We start from the raw sequence: 22,172 nt of genomic DNA on the forward strand, positions 1-22,172 counted from the left end.
TGTTAATGCAACCTAAAATTGCATCTGCCTGCTTTTTTGCAACACCATCGCATTGCTGATTCTTTGAAGTTGTGATCCACCACAACTCCCAGATCCTTCTCAGCAGTGCTGCTGCTAAGCCAGTTATTCCCCACTTTGTATTTGTGCATTTGGTTTTTTCTTCCCTAAGTGTAGCACCTTACATTTGTCTTTGCTGAATTTCATTTTGTTGTTGATAGCCCAGTTCTCCGATTTATTTATATTTTTTTATCAAGACCCCTCTGAATTTTAGCTCTATCCTCCAAAGTGCTGGCAACTTTCTCCTCCTGTTCCACCCTCCCACCCCAACTCCAGCTTTGTGTAATCTGCAGATTTGATGGGTAAGCTCTCTATTCTTACACTCAGGTCATTAATAAAGATATTAAACAACACCAGACCCAGAACAGATCTCTTCTGGAACCCCACTTGAGACCGCCTTCCAATCTGACATCATTCCATTAATAGTTTTTTTTGTTTGTTTGTTTTTGTGGTTTAACCAATTATGTATCCACTTAATGGTAGTTCCATCAAGCCCACATTTCTCCAGCTTACTTATCAGAATGTCATTTTCTGTCATTCATTAACTTTTACCCAAAAAATTAAATGCAATTTATTCTCCGTATGATAACTTCTGCTGTAGTTTGGCTTTTATTAATTTAAAATTATAAAACATTGAATATTTATCATAATAGTAATTTAATTTTTAAATCAAGTACATGAATGCCTTAATTTAATTTAACCCGCTTATCTTTGGGGCCAATAGCACTACTTTTTAATACAACTAATATGTAATTGGATATATTTGCATAAATCTGTCATAACTTTTGCTATTAATGTACCTAGTGTTAGTCAATCAATTTGGAGCAGCTTTAAAGCACAGAAACAAAATAGACTCTAATAGAGTCTGTAGAGTCTTTATGGTTTGGTTTGGCTGCCTGGGGCAGTACTGTTTCCCCAAATGTATAATTGATCACTGGTTTTTATAGATCAGTTTGGATCACAGATTTTAGCAGTTGTCCTCCTGATCTCTGGATTCCAGTTATAGAGCTGGGGTAATAAATTATAGTCACAAACTTATCAGACATTTATTCTCTTTTTCTGTTTGAATTGCCCACAAATAGTTTAAGATTGTTCTTGAATTTACTTGTTCAGCTTTATACGCTGAATACTCATTGGCATATTGACCTCAAAATTTGGGCTACCAGTTGGTTTTGATTGGACACGTAGGTCACATGGAATAGTTTTTTATTTCCCCAGATTTCAAATGTGACTATTTATTTTTAAATTCACTTTTCATGAATATTCTTAATATCCACTTCAGATTCACTGTTTCATCAATATTCCAGCTAGTGAACTTGTTAGCTAATATTTGCAGAAAACAAACACACACATTGTGCAAACAGTCAAGGTGAATTTGGTTTTTGAAGAAGGGACTAGTGAGGTATTTGACTAGCTCTAATACTTTATCTTCTTGCAACACCCCCACAAAACCAAGAGGACAACCTGGCTCTACAGGGTAACCTAGCTCTGGGTTCAAATCTTATCAGCTTCCCCCAGCCTGATGTTTAATGTTTGAACTATGCCCAGTTTCTTTCTCACCTTTTCCCCTTTCCCTTGCGTTTAACTGACCGTGGGTGGTGGGTGGAGCCCCCCTTTTGGGGAGGTGAGCTGCCGGCTCTCCCCTTCTGCCCACATCCCCCACGAGCCAGAGCCCCAAGACCCCCTGCCCCTCCCCCGCAGCCCAGAGGAGACCCACGCATGCCCCCCTTCTACCAGGGGAGTCCCTGGCTGGCCGAAGCCCCGGGACCCCACACACACACCTGCTTGGAGGAGCCCTGAGCCCCTCCCCCCCCACTTCCCCAGAGGAGCCTTGGGCCAGCTGCACCTCCACTCCCCTCCCCAGACTGCAGGAAAAGGCACAGCATGACAGCATCTCTTGCCAAAGAAGAACCTGAGCTTTTGATATGCCCCATGCAGGTTCTAGGGTGGCTGAGGAGGCAGGATGTGTTACTCACCTTCCTGGGCTCATGAGTAATCTCTCTGCAGTCCAGGGAGATTACTGATTAACCTGGGAAGCTGAATAGTAGGGACCGCCTCTTCAGATGCTCCAGAACCTGCCTGGGGCATAATAAAGCAAAAGCTTCCTCCCACCAAACCTGACATCCAGTGGCAGCAGCAAGCGCCAGGGGAGGCAGAGCCTCCCGTGGCCTATTACACCCACTCACCCCATATCTTAGACTGTAAATTGCACTTTAGGAGGAACCCAGCCCCTACCTTTCACTTTTAAGTTAAAACTCTACAGGAACATGTTACCAGGCTAGAATTCTAGCCTGGCATCTCCCTTGTATATAGCTTCAAATCAACTTTAAAAGACTCTTGGAGATACCCTCTCTATTTGTTGCAGTGAAAGGCAGGTGACTAATCAGTTACAAGCGATGTGAAACTGACTAGACAATGTCCATATCCTTCATTTTGTTGTTAAATGGCTCAGTTGTTTATGATCAATCTGCTTCTCTATTCCGCTCTCTTTTTTTTCTCTCTAATTCAGCCATCTCTTCCTTGTTTGCTTCGCTTTGGGTTTTTTGCGACCTTGACTCCTACTTTTCTTTGTCTCCTTTCCCCTCCATTTTCTGCTGTAACAACTGTCTGTGATAAGTAAGACCAGACACCATTGTTGAATTCCTTCTGCTGTGCTTTCTTTTACAACTAATTCAACAACAACCAATTAAAACACACACACACAAGGGACAGCAAGGCCAGTTCATTATCTCCACTACTAATACTACCCACCTTCAGGGGATTTTGTCTCCTCACTTTGTGATATCTATTTTTAAGTGTCAAGTATCAGAGGGGTAGCCGTGTTAGTCTGGACCTGTAAAAGCAGCAAGGAGTCTTGTGGCACCTTATAGACTAACAGACATTTGGGAGCATGAGCTTTCGTGGGTGAATACCCACTTCGTCGGATGCATGTAGTGGAAATTTCCAGGGGCAGGTATATATAAGCAAGCAAGAAGCAGGCTAGAGATAACGAGGTTAGTTCAATCAGGGAGGATGAGGCCCTGTTCTAGCAGTAGAGGTGTGAAAACCAAGAGAGGAGAAACTGGTTTTGTAGTTGGCAAGCCATTCACAGTCTTTGTTTAATCCTGAGCTGATGGTGTCAAATTTGCAGATGAACTGAAGCTCAGCAGTTTCTCTTTGAAGTCTGGTCCTGAAGTTTTTTTGCTGCAGGATGGCTACCTTAAGATCTACTATTGTGTGGCCAGGGAGGTTGAAGTGTTCTCCTTCAGGTTTTTGTATATTGCCATTCCTAATATCTGATTTATGTCCATTTATCCTTTTCCTTAGAGACTGTCCAGTTTGGCCGATGTACATAGCAGAGGGGCATTGCTGGCATATGATGGCGTATATTACATTGGTGGACGTGCAGGTGAATGAACCGGTGATGGTGTGGCTGATCTGGTTAGGTCCTGTGATGGTGTCGCTGGTGTAGATATGTGGGCAGAGTTGGCATGGAGGTTTGTTGCATGGATTGGTTCCTGAGCTAGAGTTACTATGGTGCGGTGTGCAGTTACTGGTGAGAATATGCTTCAGGTTGGCAGGTTGTCTGTGGGTGAGGACTGGCCTGCCAACCCAAGACCTGTGAAAGCGAGGGATCAGGGTGGGATATTTTTAAGTGGGTGACCTGTAGAAGACACACAGCTCTTGCACCATAGTAAGGGCTTCCTTCCTGACTGAGACAAATATTGATCCTTCCCAGTGGTGGTTCCATGCTAGCAGGCAGTGCATGCCTCTCAGTAGCTACCACCAGACTGCCAACCCAACCCAGCAATAGCAGTGGCCGAGCAATTGTGATACTTTCCCTTTCTGAGCTACAGAGACTCTCCTCCCAGTAAAATACACCTGCTGGATCACCTGATTGTAAAGCACCTCAAGTACAACCAGCTGTTCCTCTAAGGATTTGGGCTTCAATTCAGGAAAGCGCGTGTTTAATCATGTGCATCAGCCCCATAGACTTTTAATGGAACTTACAGTAGGTGCTTAAATGCTTTCCTGAGCAGGGACTTGTTCCTAAATCAGGGCCCGGGTCTTGATCCTGCACCACTGACGTCAGTGGAAGCAGGAGTTGGCCCCTAGAGAGGTGTTGGGCGCCTGAATCGAACTCTCTTTCTATGGCCATACAGCTCTGTGGAGCCCTGCATATTTTACACAGGGTACTAGAGGCTGCTGCAGCCAAGAGTCATCTGGGAGCACAGCTTGTAAGCTCTGCAAGGCAGGGACTGTCTTGTTTTGTACAGTGCCTACAACCATGGGCCCTGTCTCTGACAGGGCCCTCAACTCAGTCTGCAATAAAAATAATAAATGTAGATTCACCAGAGACATTGCCAAGGAACCAGAATGGGTGTGGAGCTGGGGATCTGCCAGGTTTGTGAGCATGCCTCATGGTTCTGACCATGGTGGGGCAAGCCCCACCTCTCGAGGGGTCTGTGTGGGAGAGCACAAGGGGAAACCTTTTTGAGGGGAGTGTAGCGGAAATCTCCACTACTTGACTGCTGCTGCAGATTTTCATACATGAGACTGGAACTCTGTGCAGCGTCTTGTGTCTCGTTTTTTTTCTAAGTTATGAGAAATACAACTAGAAGGGAACTATAAATCTGCCTAAGCTGCTCCTGCCACATTCTGCATGTAATTCAGTGCCCCGGGACATCTCATGCGTCAATATCCTCTTTCATTTGTACTCCCTAAGGAAAGACCTCAAATTAAAAATTCCGACTTTAAGCTGCAGAGCACAGTAAAAGTATCAATGTCCTTAATTCCCTTATTAAAAGACACTAAAGTTAATAAACTACACAAAGATATAACTTTTGCAGATTGTAAAAATGTGATAGCATTATGGTAGCCAGAGACTGCAATACTTAATATGCATAGCATAGCATTTTTCTAAAATATTATTCATATTATATTGTAGTTCCAATAAGAATACCTCTTTCTACTGCCTCATGAGTGCCATCTCACAGATTCAAGCATCCAAAGTTTGACCTTGGAAACCATATTTTGGGGGGTTGCTGCTATTAATGGTGTCTAAAAATATCTCCTCAGCCCAGAGAGTTGTCCTCAGATTGTAAGATGCTGAGCACCTTCAACTTCCAAGGACTTCCTGGTGTGATCTGTCCCTTTGTGCTTACAAAGATGAGCATAGGAGTAAGTAACAGACTTGTACCATCAGTCATAGCATTCTGTATGGGGAAGTTTATTGTGCTACTCAGAAGAGAGAAACTAGTTTCTGGGGAATAATTCCTGGGGAATCCAGGATTGCAACAGCAAAGGAGAGCATGAGATTTTTTTTATTTTTAATAAAGGAAGGATCAGAAGGGATCTAGGCTACAGGATATGGTGTGAGTTAAGACACACGGGTTATCGTAGGCTAATGGGAAAGCTTTTGTAAAATACTTCATAAAAATGGAAGAAAACCAAAGTCCCACAATACCTGACTCCTCACTCAGAAACTGCTAGAAGTAGATTGCAAGGGATATAGTTGAAACATACAATCCCTGCTCCAGGAGAAAACCCCCAAGAGCTCTGTTAATATGCTGTTGAAGGAAAATTCCTTCCCTGCAGCATGGGGTTGGCAACACTGAAACAGAATTTTCTAAACTAAGTTGTTACCCTGAAATTGTAGCTGCTGAGATCCTTCAACCTCTGAGCCAAATAGACCCCCATTGGATACAGGGTGGACAACCTGGTTTTAGTAAAGTTCCCTTTAGAAGCAGGTTGGTATAGGGAACATTTCACAGTGAATGAAATAGAAAGAACAAGCAAAGATTTTTTAAATAGCCGGCAGCATCTGTTTCCACTGCTTAAATCTGCTAAATATTATGTTCACAGCTTGATCCTTGGCTTTCTCTCATATCCTACGAGGGATTTCACAGAGATGTCCATCTCAAGAGCCCAGAGATAATGCACAAATGATTAATATAACAATCAGTGCACTCAAGGCCCAAAGAGCACTTAGGGCTCATGAAAAGAATGGTCAAGTTAATTTATTCCATCACTCTCTCCTCCACTTCAGTGACTTATGGATGTGATTTTTTTTCCCCTCCTCTGCTTAAGAGGCTTATCTAACCATGTAAACTCTGACAGAGATTATATTAAAAAATAGCCTCCTTGTTTTAAAAAATGTATTTTTTCCATGAGAGTTGTTCCTCTTGGCAATTTCAGACCTGGGCGCTGGTACAGCAATAACTACCTTAAAAGCAGACTGAATTCACTGGGGAAATATCTGGGCTTCCAGATACAACTGGGGGCGGGGGCATTACAGCTCCTCAGTACAAACACAGGAAAATCAATTGTGCTTTCCAGTTGCTTCACAGAATACTATTCTGTTGGCTTTCACCACATCCTGAGCAGCGCTGGAGGGCATTCCATGGAGGTTCATAATTAGGGTGACCAGAGGTCCTGTTTTTAAAGGGAAAGTCCCGTACTTAAGCCCTCCTGCAGGGGTCCCAAATTTTTCTTAAAAACGGGCAAATTGTTCCATATTTTCTGTCTCCCCTCATCAGTATGCCAGGTCCTGCTGCTGGCCGGATCCCTGCTCGCCAGCCGCCTGCCCGCCAGCAGTGAGTGGGGTGGGAATGCAAGGCTGGCGGTGGGACTGCAGCGCGCAGGGCCGGCCATTCCCCCTGCTGGTCTGTCAGCATAGCCCCTGCTGTATGTTGGCTCTTGGACAACAGGGCCTCACCCCGGCTCCCTTTTCTGGCCAGCACTGGCTGCATGATCTGAGCTGTGGTGACTGAGTGTGGGCAGGTGCCAGGTGGCAACCAGTTGTGTCGCCTCTGCTGCCCACCCATCAGCCCTTTACATGCTCCCCCTCTTGCTGTCCTCTCCCTGCTTTGCCTCTTCACCACCCTCCAACCCCACTGCTCCTCCATATCCCCCCTGGTGGGGGCACGTCCCGCTCCCAGAATTGTGCGGAGAACCAGCCCCTGGTCGGAGCACTCAGTTCACCAACAGCCTGGCCGGCAGGCTCCTTCCTTCCCCCACTGCCTCTGGCTGTGCTGGTGCCTGGGAAAAGTCCAAGACCCTCGGGCCTGGGGTGCTGGCCAGGAGGAGCCAAACCCTGCATGTGCCAAAGCCCCGCACAGCGCTGTCACGGGGAGGCCTCTCTGCCCCTCAGCTCAGCTCTGGAGTGGCGTGGGGGGAGCGATTTCCAGCCTGTTGTCACCCCAACCCTGCAGGCTCCATAGCAACCTCTTCACCAGCCCCACCCCGCATCCTGCCACATTCTGGTGTGAACCCTGACAGAAATCGGGGGGAGGCATGTGACCCTGTGTGCTCCCACCCACATGTTGCCTGAGGAAGACATGGTCCCAGGGGCCCAGCCAGGCATGGAGGGCAGAGAACCCCAGGCAGGCAGGGAGGGTCGGGTCGGTCGGTCACACGCCCTCTGTGAGAAAGGTGTGTGTGTGTGTGTGACCGCTCCCCATGGGGGAAGGGGATGTCACCCCTCCATGTGAACCCTAAAGCCTTAAAGATAAGAAGGTAAACAAAAAGAATCCAGCTATGCAGTATTTCTTCTTACAGGGGCTCAGTCAACTTGACGTTAGTTTGAATGTTTGTACTGCATAGTTCTGATTGATTGCCGTTGAACTCACTTGAATATGAGTAATTTTACCAGATGTCCCATATTCAGCATAGGGAAATATGGTCCTGCTATTCATAATGCCAGTCAAGAATTGAATTCTGATTGTAACAGATGAGAAGTGCTGGTTAATGAGTGGAGCTGGCTGGCGCCTGAGGAAGTCAAACAGAAGCATGATATATGGCCGATATTAGGGAAGATTACATTAGCTAGCCATTTCCCCTTGGGAAGGCTACCCAACTAAATTTCACGTTTGACCGATGTGAGCTAATACAATTTTCCACTGACATGGGTAACACAGTCTCGTGGCATGTATGAGACAAGTGTAACCGACGTGAGACCTTGGAAGCATGGAAACTTCACAAGGCGATTAACTGAGATGTGCCAGATGCTGTGGGCCAAGGGATTATTCACAAATTTGGGTATCTATAAATGTCATCTGTATCTTGGTGAGCTAGCGATCGTATCCTAGCTCCAGGGGGAAGGGTTACCAAACTTCTTCCCAGGACTAAAATCAGTGGTGGGTGATTACTGCAAATCCCAGGACAGGTAACCAACTCTGGAAAAGTACCATGCCATGGAGGGAATTGGTTCAGACCAAATACAAGAGGCCCAGGAGACAAAAGGGCTTTTGGTATAAAGGGTCAGTGTGAACTGACTCGGAGTCCATCTTTTGGATCCAAGAACTGACATGAAACTGTAATTAAGAGGGCAGAACCCTGCTGGAGGGTTTGGAAGGACTGAAATCTGCCATGGTCTCCATGTGGGAGATGGGTGAAGCTGGTAAGCTTAGCATGCATGTGGACCATTTTCTTTGTAATGCTTTGAAAATGCTGTGAAACCTGGCTGGTCACTAGTAACTCTGTCTTTTTGCCCTTGAGAGAGAGAGAACTGCATGTGCTAGACTGTCAGACCTGGGGGACTTCAAGGCTCAATCCCTGGCCCATAGGGAGAGGGATGCAGAGAGGTGTCGCCTAGAGACCTTAAACTCAAGGGGTTCCCTTGAGCAGATCATGGAGAGGGCAGATTTGCAGTTAATCCTGTAACTGTGACACCAATTAACCCATATCACCTCTGCCATGCTACATTTTATCAGCACTGCATCAAAAATGGCCTCTTGCACCCCTTGATGCGTAGTTTCCTGAAGGAGTACATTTTGTGTACCCCAGAAGCTGTGCAACATTGCGCTTGCAAGATGTGCAGTGTTGTGAGGCAAGAGTTTTCAGCAGAAGCCTGCTCATTCATGGCTCATTTTTCACTAGGCATCTAAGCTACTCTCACCACATGATGCCACCTTACTAAAGCACCACACCCAAAATGTCCTGTGCATGTTCAGTGTGATTGGTGGTTTGTTTTTTTCCAGTGGGTCTTTATGCGACCAAGTGTTTCCTGAATTGTGTATTGATTTTTTTTAAGAATCCCCAATTGACAGACTAACACTCTGAGGTTAGACAGGTTCCTGTTTCAAGACCAGGCCCAGAGTTATTAGAATTGCAGTTACCTTGGAAACCCCGATGTGAATGGGAGCCGTTATACTTAGGAAAAAAATATTTTGAGCTTTTACTAGTGGTGTTAAAGTTAGTAAACGTGTGAGTGTTCTGATGCAAACAAGAACGTAACAGTAATGAAGTATTAACGTTCTGTCCAAGGTCATGTCATACACAAGAGTTGTGGAGCCCTAGGAGGTGGGACACAGGTGGTGGTGGTCCACAAGGGTCCTGTCCAATCTCTGGCATGCCAAGTGATCCCAGTGGTCCAGGTCTCGAAGGTCTAACTACGGCCTAGACCAATTATAGGGTCTGATGGCTGCCATAAATATTCGTAAAAGTGTTCAGCTCCCATTCCCCATAACTCACTTCCTCACTCTAAAAATGTTGGCATGTCCCTATTCTACAATATGTTAATTTTCTCAAATTTCTTTGCATATGTCAATTGGTAACTAACAATCCTGCTGTTCAGCATCTGATAATATTCCAATCCTAAAATACCCAAACTGGCATGAACTGACTTTTGTATTTACCTGTCAGCATTTTATGCAGAACATCAGCAGAATTTTTTTTATTGCAAAATCTTATGCCATCTTGTGACGTTAGGTCATTGTTGGTCAGCTTACTTCAACTAAGGCTCAATGGGCGTAATATAAGAACATAAAACAAACAGCCATACTAGGTCAGACCAGTGGTCCATCTCTCCCAGTATCCTGTCTTCCAGCAGTGGCCAATGCCAGATGCTTCTGAGGGGATTAACAGAAAAGGCAATCATTGAGTGATCTTCCCCCATCATCCACTCCCAGCTTCTGGCAGTCAGAGGCTAGGGACACTCAGAGCCAGGGGTTGCATCCATGACATCATGGCTAATAGCCATTGATGGACCTATCCTCCACGAACTTATCTAGTTCTTTTTTTAAACCCTGTTAGTTTGGGCCTTCACAATATCCACTAGCAGTGAGTTCCACCCTTTGACTGTGCATTGTGTGAAGAAGTACTTCCTTTTGTTTGTTTTAAACCTGCTGCCTATTCATTTCATTGGGTGACTCCCTGGTTCTTGTTATGAGGACTAAATAACACTTATTCACTTTCTCCGCACCAGTCACTATTTCATAGACCTCTATCATATCCCCTCTTAGTCATCTCTTTTCCAAGCTGAACAGTCCGGGTGTTTTTAATCTCTCCTCATACAGAAGCTGTTCCATACCTCTAATCACTTTTGTTGCCCTTCTCTGTACCTGTTCCAATTCCAATATATCTCTTTGGAGATGGGGTAACCAGAATTGTACACAGTATTCAATGTGTGGGTGTACCATGGAATTATATAGTGGTATGATGATCTGTCTTATCTCTCTTTCCTCTAACTTCCCTGTTTCCCTGCCTCGCACTACCTTGAGGCTTCTCTGCCTAGGAACCATCAGCTGCTCTTCCAGGAGCTGGTGAGGGTGAGGGAGATCAGGGAGTACTGCTGAGTTCTGGATGGAGAAGTCCTAGAGCAGCAAGAGGGGGAAGTTCTCATACATTTTGGGATTGTCTAGACCTCCAGGGCACTGTGGTCAGCACAACCACCATTTTAGATCATCCTAACTGGGATGGAGAGATGTTCGCAGACTCCCCTCTACCATCTCGGTGACCAGAAACCTCCTAATGACCAACCTTCAGATGGCCCACATTGGCAAGCACTGGGCAGGAAGAATTTCCCCAGATTCCCCTTTAATATCTCGGTTCCCATGAACCTCTGTATACAGCATTTCAGACAGTTCAGCATGGCACTTCAGCCAGCAGCTGTGAACAAAATAGCCAGTGCAACTACTTAAGTGTAATTACATCTATAGATCCAGTGAAGGACCAGGCCTAGGAGAGCATTGACATTTGCAGCCTTTTTCTTGACCCTTTGTGGCTAAAATAGAGGCATGCCAAGAAGATCTGGCATAATCAATGAATAATGGCTGCTAGTATTCTATGCTTTTACAGTTTATTTTACACTTCTTCTGATTAAGATGCCTTTAAGTTTTTCCATTTTTCTAGCAGGAATGAGGTCAAACCCACCAGAGAATGAAACTGACTTTTTGCTGTTCTTTGTATAATTTATATCTTCTGGGAATATATTAAAGTGGTGACAAAAGTCGTTCCCCAGATCTGTTGCTGATTTACTGCAGTAAAGGATGTTTGTTCTAAATCATTAGAAGTGGTGGGATGTGGACATTGGATGACTGAGGTTATTGATAATGAGACAGACCCCCCACCCCCCGGTAGCAATTCAGTTCTGGCCCACACAGAAAGTAATCAAATGTCACTGCAGTCTGCTAGCCACTGGAAAAAAACCTATGTGAAATGAGTTGTGGGTCACAGTCCAGTCATTACTGTTACCAGGGCACGTGGCCTCTTTGTCAGCAGTTGAGATGGGGAAGGAGGGAAAGAAGGACAGGAGAGAGACAAGCGACTACTAGGAAATGAATGGTGGTTCCCATGTTTTAAGACATGAGGAGAAGAAGGTAAGTGAAATCTCCATCTCAGTAGCCAGGAAGTGAGAGAGAGAGAGAGAGAGAGAGTGGGTGTACTAAAGGTGGATCTTTCAACCTGAAATTATCCCACACATTAGCAGAGAAGTAGAGGAAAGTTTAAAAAATCATGAGAGCCCCCCCAAAAGCATTAGATTTAAAATGTACCATCAAATCACGTGTTTTAGTTTGGGTTATCACTTTTTAATCAGACTCACTATTATTTTAAAATCCTTTGAGGTTGGCAGGACTAAACTGGTCACTACTGGGATGCCATTAAAATACCAGTTATTTGAGGCAGCAAGCCAGTGTTGTGTCTGAATATGAATTTCAGTACACACAGCAGTATCCTTGCCATATGTCTGTCAAAACTCTTGCTGGTATCTAGTCACCTACCTCCATGGATGGTAGGTATTTTAAATTCCTTTGAGGAGCTCAGCTTAAGGTATTCAGCACTTTACAGGAGGTGCTCCACTCCACAGAATCAGGCTCTGAGGCCCAGATCCCCAAAGGTATGTAGGTCCCTAATTCCCATCAAATTAGTGGGAGTTAAGCTCCTAAATCTCTTTGGGGATCTGGGCCTGAGTTCTTGTGGAGCTTCTTGAATCTCAATAAATGCACAAAAATATCTTTCCAGAAGCCTGAATAATTCTAAGTAGCAGTCCCAAGAGATTACAAGAGAAACGCAAAACTAATATTTAAAGCCATTTGCTTTGGACTGAATTTTAGTCAAGTGCAACCAAATGGTGCTCTGCCCAGAGTTTGGTCATGGATGAAGTCTGAAATGGAAAAGCTCAAAGTACAATGCCCACAGAAAGTCCAAACAGTGTTGTATAATCAGTGCTCTACGTTACTGGCTGTCCTAGTGTGGCTTCCTGCGGTTTCTACACAGGGCCAGACTGAAGCCCTTACTCACAGTGGAGAGCAATTCCTTGTATTGACTTCTCTGGAACTCCCTGCTAGTGCAAGTGAAGGATTCCCAAACAGGGCTTCAGCATTTAGCTGGGTTGCATTAAGAGAAGCCCACTCAGCCCCATATTCTGAAGCTCTGGAGAACACCCAGATATTTATTGTTTAGAGGACTGTTTTCCTGTTAGTGCACTAAAAATTCGCATCTGTTTATCTTGTGTGGCTCCTATCATAGTGGTATGTGAAAACCTACTTGTGAGGATGAGACTCCCCTTCTGCGTTAGTTTGAATTAATACCTATCACTCCTCCATCTTAAAAGCACTTTACAAATATTATGTAACTCATCCCGCAAATACCTGATATTGACAGAAAATAGATCCCTTACGGTGGTTTCTTTTCTTTGTTTTCAGTGCTTTTCAATATGCAGATACTGAATCGGAGCCTCTGGAAGGGAGAATGCCTTAATACCCTTTTCCCTCTGCCCTTCACCTCCATTCCCACCCCCACAAGCTCTCAGATTTTTCTTCCCCAAATTTAAGTGATTTACTTTAATTTCTTTTCCTAAAAAAGATGTATTTAAATTAATCCCTCATGTAACTCCACTGAAGGCAATGGTTACCCCATGGTTAATTTTATCCCCGTATGAGCTTGCAGCTAGTTTTCTTCCCCCCTTAATATTGCTTTCCTCATTCTTTCAACTGCTATTTCAGTTTGGTGACTGAAACTTTAAGGCCTTAAGCCTGGGCAGGATCATGCATGTGTGTGACTTTACGCACATGGGCCCTGACCCGCAAAGGGCTTCAGCGCGTGCTTAACTTTGAGCAAGTGTGTCGCCCCACTGAGTTCAATGCATGTAAGCATTGTCCTCAACTCATGCATGAGTTTGTGTTTGCAGGTTGGAGGCCTACGAGAATATGAGAGGTCTCAGAGTAGCAGCTGTGTTAGTCTGTATCCGCAAAAAGAACAGGAGGACTTGTGGCACCTTAGAGACTAACAAATTTATTTGAGCATGAGCTTTCGTGGGCTAAAACCCACTTCATCGGATGCATGCAGTGGAAAATACAGTAGGAATATAGATAGAGAGATACACAGAGAACATGAAACAATGGGGGGGGGTGTGTGTGTGTGTGTGTGCTGTATTTTCCACTGTATGCATCTGATGAAGTGGGTTTTAGCCCATTAAAGCTTATGCTCAAATAAATTTGTTAGTCTCTAAGGTGCCACAAGTACTCCTGTTCTATTTGAGAATATGAGACACTTCTCTGTCCAAGGAAATCTTTAAAAATCAGCTGTCATGCCAATTTCAGGTCAGACTGCCGGAAAACAGGACATATACCCCAAACAGGTGGTGTACTCTATCATAAGACTTCACCAAGCCAGTAACAAATGTGTGCTTCTAAACAAGCAGACTTCTGTGATAAATGATTATTAAAACCAGAAATCACATATATTAGGCTCTTCTAGCTCCTGAGAACCAACCTCTTACCCCAGGTCAAAATATACTTCAAGATCTCACCCAAAAACCATGCTGGTAGTCAAACTTTTAGTAAACTAAAGGTTTATTGCTATAAAAAAGAGAAGAGTTGTTAAAAGGTTACAGTGAATCATATATATTACAGATGATTTCAGAGCTTGTAGATCAGGATAATAGCAGTGATGTTGAATCTGCTAGCTTGTAATGAGTCTCTCTGATTCACGCAAAAGACTGGGGTCTTCAGTCCATTGTTCAAAGCTCCCTTTGTTAGAAATCACAGACCAGAGATATGGAGTAGGAAAGAGGCAAGGAGGTGATGTCACCATCTCCAATTAATATCCCTAGTCCAGCTGCATGGAAAAGTACTGGCTCAGACATGGAGTCATGGGTAACATGTTCTACCTCTCCTGCTGAGTCATGGGCATCCATCGTCCATGTGCTCTCTGAGGCATCCTCTAGAGGGGCCCACTAGAAGAGTTGATTCTCCTTTAATGGCCCATCAACACATGGCTGGCTAGTCTTGATGTAAATCTGTCTTGTGAGTGTTACCCAGGAACACATGTTTAGTAACGCATATACAGTAAAATTTCCTAACTTCATACACAATGGTGATACAACATTGCAACAGGAGAAAAATACTTAGCAATTTATAACTTTTCCAATGATCCCTTACAAGGCATGCTTTGTACAAGATTTATCATGATTGTGTAACATTGGTGACATTTGTGCAGACAGTCGCCTCCCTTTTTCTACAGAGTCACTAGCATTCTTAGGTCCCAATCCAAGTCCCATTTAAATCAGTGAGCGTCATTACTTCAGGGCTTGTCAGCCACATGTGGCCATTCCACATAACCACGTTGCATTAGGGTCTCACCAACTCTCTTCTACCTCCTCACATCCTGCATGTTCATGTTTTGTCTAACAATTTCTTTCCACCTTTTACATATATTTTTAAAGACTGGTTCTGTCTGTGCAATTGGCTCTGAAGTGTGACTTTAGTACATAGCTGATTCATGCCAGAAGGATTCAACGGGTTGAATTAGCCCAAGCACTTTACAGGATATTTAAAAGTGGAGTTTATCTCAATATTAGACATGAGGCGCATGCTGTCTAAACAGTCCAAAAGGACACAAGGACAAACAATGGAAGCACATTGACCTGTGTGGTGTTTGCAGAGAGCTCAGCTTACTGAAATCAAACTAGACATTTGGGCAGAGGCAAAATATTTAACCAGGTCAGCAAAACCCAAGTGAAAGTAAATGGTAATTGAGAAATGGGATTCCAGAAAGCTCCCCATATGCTGCTGAGGTGGAATGAGGAAAATAACTGGAGCTGGTTGAATACTGTGGAAAAATTTGCCAATAGTGTGTGGATATTAAGTATTTGGCTTGATTTGGTTTTATTCAAGCCCCATATGTCTAGATTCACAAAGAGATTCAGGTGCCTAACAGTTACACACCTAACTCCAAAATTTAGATGCTGCTTAGACCAAAATGCTGCTTAACTGCTGCCTAACCCCTTAGGTGCCTACATTTCCACTGGCAAAATTCCCAAGGCATCTAAATTTCTGCTGTTGGGCATGTGCAAGGCTTCCTACGTCCTGATGCCCAGAGACGAGCTGATGCTTAAGCCCCAGCATAATCCTCAAACTAGACATTCCCCAGCCTATTGGGAAGGTGTGTTCGGAGGCTGCCTTAGAGCATACCTAGGGCAGGCTGGGGTGGGTTTCTCTCTGTCTCTCTTGTTGAAGCTGTTCCACTTTGTATGGAATACTTAAATATTCATTGAGCCAGGGAGAGAAGAAGAGGCTCAGCAGTAACCACTATGTTCTACTTCTCCAGTGATGCAGGTTCCAGTCCCTGCTGCACCAGCAGCTCAGGGAACCTGGAGAGGCAGCCCCAAATTGTGGGTAGCTGGCAGGAAAGACCAGACTCCCTCTACGCCCACCTCCCCCTGCAGACAGTAATTATCCCTGCTTCCCTGTTCTGTCTTTCTCCAGCAAGTGTTAACGGGGTGCAGGGCCGGTGCAAGGATGTTTCGCGCCCTAGGCGAAACTGTCACCTTGCGCTTCCCCCCCACACCCCCGCCCTGAGGCGCTCCCTCCCTCCGCCCTGAGGTGCCCCCCCGCGGCAGCTCCCTCCCTCTGCCCTGAGGCACCCCCCCCGCCCCAGCTCACCCCTCCTCTGTCTCCTCCCCGAGCACACCGTCGCTGCTTCACTTCTCTCGCCTCCCAGGCTTGTGGCACCTAAGCTGATTGGCGCCGCAAGCCTGGGAGGCGGGAGAAGTGAAGCAGCTCACCCCTGCCCCGCCTCCTCCCCGAGCACACCGTCACCGCTTCACTTCTCCTGCCTCCCAGGCTTGCGGTGCCAATCAGCTTAGGTGCCGCAAGCCTAGGAGGCAGGAGAAGTGAAGCAGCCACGGCGTGCTCAGGGAGGAGGCGGGGTAGAGGTGAGCTGGGGCGGGGAGTTCCCCTGCGTGCCGTCCCCCCACCTTACTTGCCAAGGTGGCCCTCCCCGTGCCCCTCTGCCCCAGCTCACTCCGCCTAAATGCCGGTGGCGACCGGGGCGGCCAAAGATCCGGCCGCTGCGGTCGCTGCCGAAGAAAATGGTGCCCCCCAAATCCTAGTGCCCTAGGCGACCGCCTAGGTTGCCTAAATGGTTGCACCGGCCCTGATGGGGTATGGGGGGGAGAGATTAACTGTGAGTCACCCTTAGACACTACAGTGTTTCATTGTAAATATTGTCTCATCTACTGACACCGGTGTCACCCCTCTGTCAAGCTGTAGCGGATGTCTGAGCCGTGGCGGTCAGCTTCCAGGGGAGTCATGGAGTCTAGGCACATTCCCAGTGTGACTTCTTTTATTTACACTCATACGTTAGTCCTGACTTAAGATGGCTAGAGAACACCCAGAGCAATCCCTTCCCCAGAGATCTCAGCCCCACATCAATGTCCGGTTTTCAGGGAGCAATACTGCTTCAAGACTTGACTGCTGTCTGCCTTGGGCTCGGATTAAACTCTAGGGCGGCTTGCACAGTTCCCTCTCACCCAAACCTGCCTCTACACGCAACTGGGCATAACCCCAAACTAAAAACATGCAGCATGTTTTCCCAAGAGTTGAAACTTGCTCACACACTAAGAAAAAGCATGTGGGAGATCATAACAGCACCATGGTTGGACACACACGCTAGCTCTGAAAAGTCCTGGCTTGCTAAATAGGTCTAGGCTAGTCTGTCAGGAGCATCTCCGGGAGGCAGGGTTCATTCACACACTCCTGCTACAGACTGGAGTAGAAGGAGTGAGGAGCAAACCATGTGTAACCCTCCCCCCATGTGGTCCCTCCCACGCTGGGGCCCAATGCAGGCTTTGCAGCAGGTCACACCTATCCCAACCTGTAACTGATCTCAGATACTATGGTGGATAGTAAGTCCAGAAGGGACCATCATAATCGTCTCATCTGACCTCTTGCAGAACACAGGCCATAAAATGTTACCCAGTATTTCCTGCATCCAATTTGATTTGCAAATAACTGGACTGGTTCAGAAATGGCTCAGGAAGGAAAAAAAGTTACAATTACTCCCTCGGCAAGGAACTGGCCTTTATGGGCCAAGCTTTGACTCCACTTTCTCCCTGCTTCTCTACAACTTAGGCAGGCCCCCAGAAGGCAGGGTATTTCCCTTGTGCCCTCATCTGCTCCCAATGTGCCTCTACATAAGGGAGAATCTGGCCTATGTTAAAAATCATCAGTATTTTAAGAGAGGAGAAAAGAATCATGTCTACTTAAACAATACATTTCTGCTGCTTTGCAGAGCGTGCCTTCCCATTCTCACAGGCACACAGGACCTTACACACATGCAGAAATCTATGGACCTCACTTGATTGATCCTTACCCCCATCGCACAACGCTTCCCCATGTCAATGGCCCTACTGACTATGCAGTCCCAGCCATTTAATGTAAATCAGAGATACAGCTCTGGGCATAGTTCTCCTCTCAGACTCCCATTTACAACTGTGCCGACAACAGTAGAACCTCCGAGTTACGAACACCTCGGGAATGGAGGTTGTTCGTAACGCTAAACAAAACGGTTATGGTAGTTCTGTCAAAAGTTTACAGCTGAACATTGACTAATTACAGCTTTGAAACTTTACTATGCAGAAGAGAAAATGCTGCTTTTAACCATCTCAATTTAAATGAAACCAGCACAGACAGGGCCGGCTTTAGGGCCTGATTCGAAAGAGCTACCACTGAAGACAGCAGCAGCAATTGAGCTGCCACTGAAGCTAGAGGCAGCAATTCGGCGGCAGCTCAATCAGTTGCTGCTGTTTCCAGTGGCACTAAGATTTTTGGTGAGTGTCCGTTCGTGTCAGTTAGTACTCATCAATATGATATGAGTGCTACAAAGATTGCACAGCACTGGATAATCCCTTCCTTGCGGCCACGGGGTGCATAACATTTAAGCCAGGTTCATCCGCAATGTTCACAAACAGCAGCAGCCCTAGGCAGAATTTCAGGTTTGTAATGAGACCTGAAACTTTTCTATCTAGCTGGATCTGCCCACCTACCTACGGCAATCATACTAACTCCCAGTGTGGAGTGCCAAAAAAACATAAGATTGGCTTTAAAATCATAAGATTTTAAATACACTAAACATGGGGGGGCTTGTTTTTGTTTTTTTACCTCCTGTACACAGTAGGTAGCAGTATTTCTTCTGCATTAGAACCTTTTGGGAGAAAGCCGAGATTCTTATCTAATTATAGGCATCCAGGAGCTGGGGCTTTAAGAAAAGCTACTGTGAAACGCCTGATAAAATCAGGAGAGTTGGCAACATGCTATGGTATTGACAAGTTATCTATCAGCTTAGCATGTAGGCGCTTTGTATGCAGGACCGGGCTCTTTGATACCAAATCTGCACCTGAGAACTCGTACTGCTGCTTGGAATCCTGTTGATTTCAGAGACTCCTCTGAGGACTGACGGATCATGTGTATGGATCAGGCACTCCTACCCTGGAGGTGTTCTGCTATTCTAGCCATGAGCACAGTATAAAAATGCAGGACAATATTTTCAAACATGGATGGTTCAAGGAGGGCTTCTAAAGCTATAGTTAGGCACCAAAATAGAAACTTCAACATGGTCTCTAGCTGCACTTGAACCAGAAGCCCGAACATGAATTTGGGAGTCCAACGCTAGTTATCAAAGTCAAAATATTTTGGACACTGGTAGAACCTGGTTTCAGAACTGGGCCCTGGAGATATCAGTCTGATCGCACTTTAAATGTGCATTGAATTGCTTCTCTTTCCTTTGCAGCCTTTTGCTTTTGCTCCAAATGCTCAGTTAGTAACATTCTTATAGCAGTGAGTGAGTTCATGGTGCTACATTAACAGCTTGTAATGATAATATATGAGATGCTTTTGGTTGCACCTAACTACTGGCTAAAGCTTAAATAATTAGTGGTCTTCTGAGCCCAGTAAAGAGCAGCAGTGGCAGCTTTTAAAGTATTCTCAGTGCTCGCGGGAAGGATGACCAGCTACCGAAGGCTTTATTCCCTTACTGCTACTTTAAGTACCTTTTAAAGTTGTTTTGTTTTCGTTTTAACTTTGAGACTGTGCATGTGAAAGCTGTGCTACATCCCCACTTGATGGTACAAATCTTCTGGAACCACAGGAAGAAAATATGGGGCAGAGAGCTCCTGAGGGCGCAGGACTTGTCACGCAGAAAGAAAGAATCTAGGCGGGCAAGGTCCTCCACTGGTGTACATCAACATAGCTCCATTGAGGTCAACACCAGCTGAGGATCTAGCTGCTAACCGGCAAGGCTTTACTTAGGAAAAATAGGCCCTTTATGGGTTTGAAGCACATGATTCAAATGTGAACCTCTTCTACAGCTTTTACTGTCCGAAAATCAAGGGGGTGGGAGCAATAGTTCCGCTTCTGCCTCTCTTTATTGCTAGATATCGGAAGCATCACTCTCTTCTTGCTCCTGTTAAATATTAGATGTGTGTCTGCTTTTATGCTGGTTGAAATCAAAACCATCATCTTCCTTTAATATCCCTCTTACAATTCTCCTCGCCCTTTTATACATATAATAATATTATTAACGTTAAGGAGAGCTGTGAGGAAGACTCATTAGGGTTTCCTCCTGAGAAATCTCTACATCACTATCCACTGGAGCGCGCAGCCCTGCCCCCCTGGAGCGCTGCTTTACCGTGTTATATCCGAATTTGTGTTATATCGGGTCACGTTATATCAGGGTAGAGGTGTATTTGCAACAGTCCTATCTAGGAAGGAGGGAAGCATGTAAATCATGTCTGATAACTGGTGTGAATGTAATGCAGTGATACCTCGCTAGCAATAGCAATGTGATTGCACATGGCTATAGTGTCTTGTTTCCTATTTGTTCCTGTGATTAGAACAACAATGTTTATTTTAATTGGGAGAGTTTCTTAAGAGAGGAGGGAATGTGGTGTTTAGATCTGCTGCAAGGAGACATCACTTCCATATTTTATACCAAACTAATAACCCATTTTCCTACCAGAAATGCATGGTAAACAAGTACATGGCAGTAGCTCTCTACAGCAACTGCTGGCTCCAATGAACATCAGAGTTTGTCTAGCATTTTGTGATACAACTATTCTTGAAGGGCCAGAGGCTGCCGTGATTACTCATATGGAGTAGCACTTTACGTTGCTCACAATGTAGTGAGCAATCTCACTTTTATTTCAATGGGATTACTTGCAGAATACGGCACCCTTCAGTGGCGGAATTTGGCCAGGTGTGTATCTGCATGTATGGCGTTCTGTTTATCACTATTGGAATTAGAACCCACCCTTTAAGGCCTTTTGAGGTCTGCCCAGAAATAATGAGCTGTAATGGCAGTTCCCTGAAGAGCTCTAAAAATCTCTGTTCACGGTGCAAAGGAAATGAAAGCGTAAGGATTTCCTGCTAGGACATGCGGCTCCAGGCTTATTGGATCTCTTATAAATAGCCAAGCTGGGGTTACAGGAGGGATGAATCCAACCTTGGGCATCGAGCAGCCAAACTTCTGTAACCTGTGGCAGCTGCTATCCCGTGCTGGATGCCATTGCACCTCCCTCCACCCCCACCTTCACTTCTCTCTTGCTATTACCCCTGAGGGAGAGGAGGAGCCTACAGAAGTCTGCCTTCTTTCCCCCAGGGAAAAATCCAGCTGCTACAGTGAGTAATGCTCATGGTGCAGCAGGTAGCAGTGTTTCCTCTGCATTAGGACTAAACATGTCCCAGTACGTTGTTACGGAGGTGTGTGCTGCTGGATATGCCATTCCATTCCTGTGCACAAGGATAGACAGAGTGCAACTGAGTTTTGCCTTCGAGACAACAAGAAGGAAAAGGGATTTTTGGCTCAGATCCTCAAAGGTATTGAGGCCCCTATCTTCCATTAAATCAATGAGAGCTGGGTGCCTAAATACCTTTAAGAATCTAGGTCTTGGTGCCCTCCATATGCACCAGCGCCAGGTACAACCTGGCTCTCGAAAAATGTAGAGTTTAAGGGCCCACTCTGAACCCATTTCTGATGGTCTAGTGGAAAGGTGGCTGCTCCTGTAGCCTAAGAAGTGTCAGGTTCAAATCCCAGATGATTTAGGGGAAGAAATGTACGGTTAGGGTGCTGGCCTAGGCCTTGTGAAACCTGGGTTCAGTTCCTTCCTTGTGTGACTTTGGGCAAATCAGTTAATCTCTCTGTGCTGCATTGGTAAAATAGGGATAATAGGACTCCCTTACCTCATGGGGATCAATATACTGAAGATTATGAGATGCTATGTTAAGGAGGACCGTATAAATACCAGACATGTACAGATGGATGGAAGTTGTTCCATAGACTCAAAAGAGTTTTGGTTGAGGTCTTAAATTCCTCCTATAACTTAAACTGAATATACTCCTGACGTCCAGTCCTAAACTGTTTGTATTGTTGCCTTGTGCGCTTAAATGGCTGCCATGCAAGCCAAAGGTGGCTGCGTTTCTGGGGTGGGGAACATACTTTGTAAAGCACTTGAGTGAAAGGCATTGTGCAAGTGTCATTGATTGTCATGTTTTGTTCCTGCTAATCCTGCAAAATAAACTTCTGTTTGAGAAATTGAAACTAACATGAGGAGCGATTTTAAAATCTCCCATGGCAGG

Source organism: Mauremys mutica, chromosome 5, assembly GCF_020497125.1.
Source record: "Mauremys mutica isolate MM-2020 ecotype Southern chromosome 5, ASM2049712v1, whole genome shotgun sequence".
NCBI lineage: Eukaryota > Metazoa > Chordata > Testudines > Geoemydidae > Mauremys > Mauremys mutica.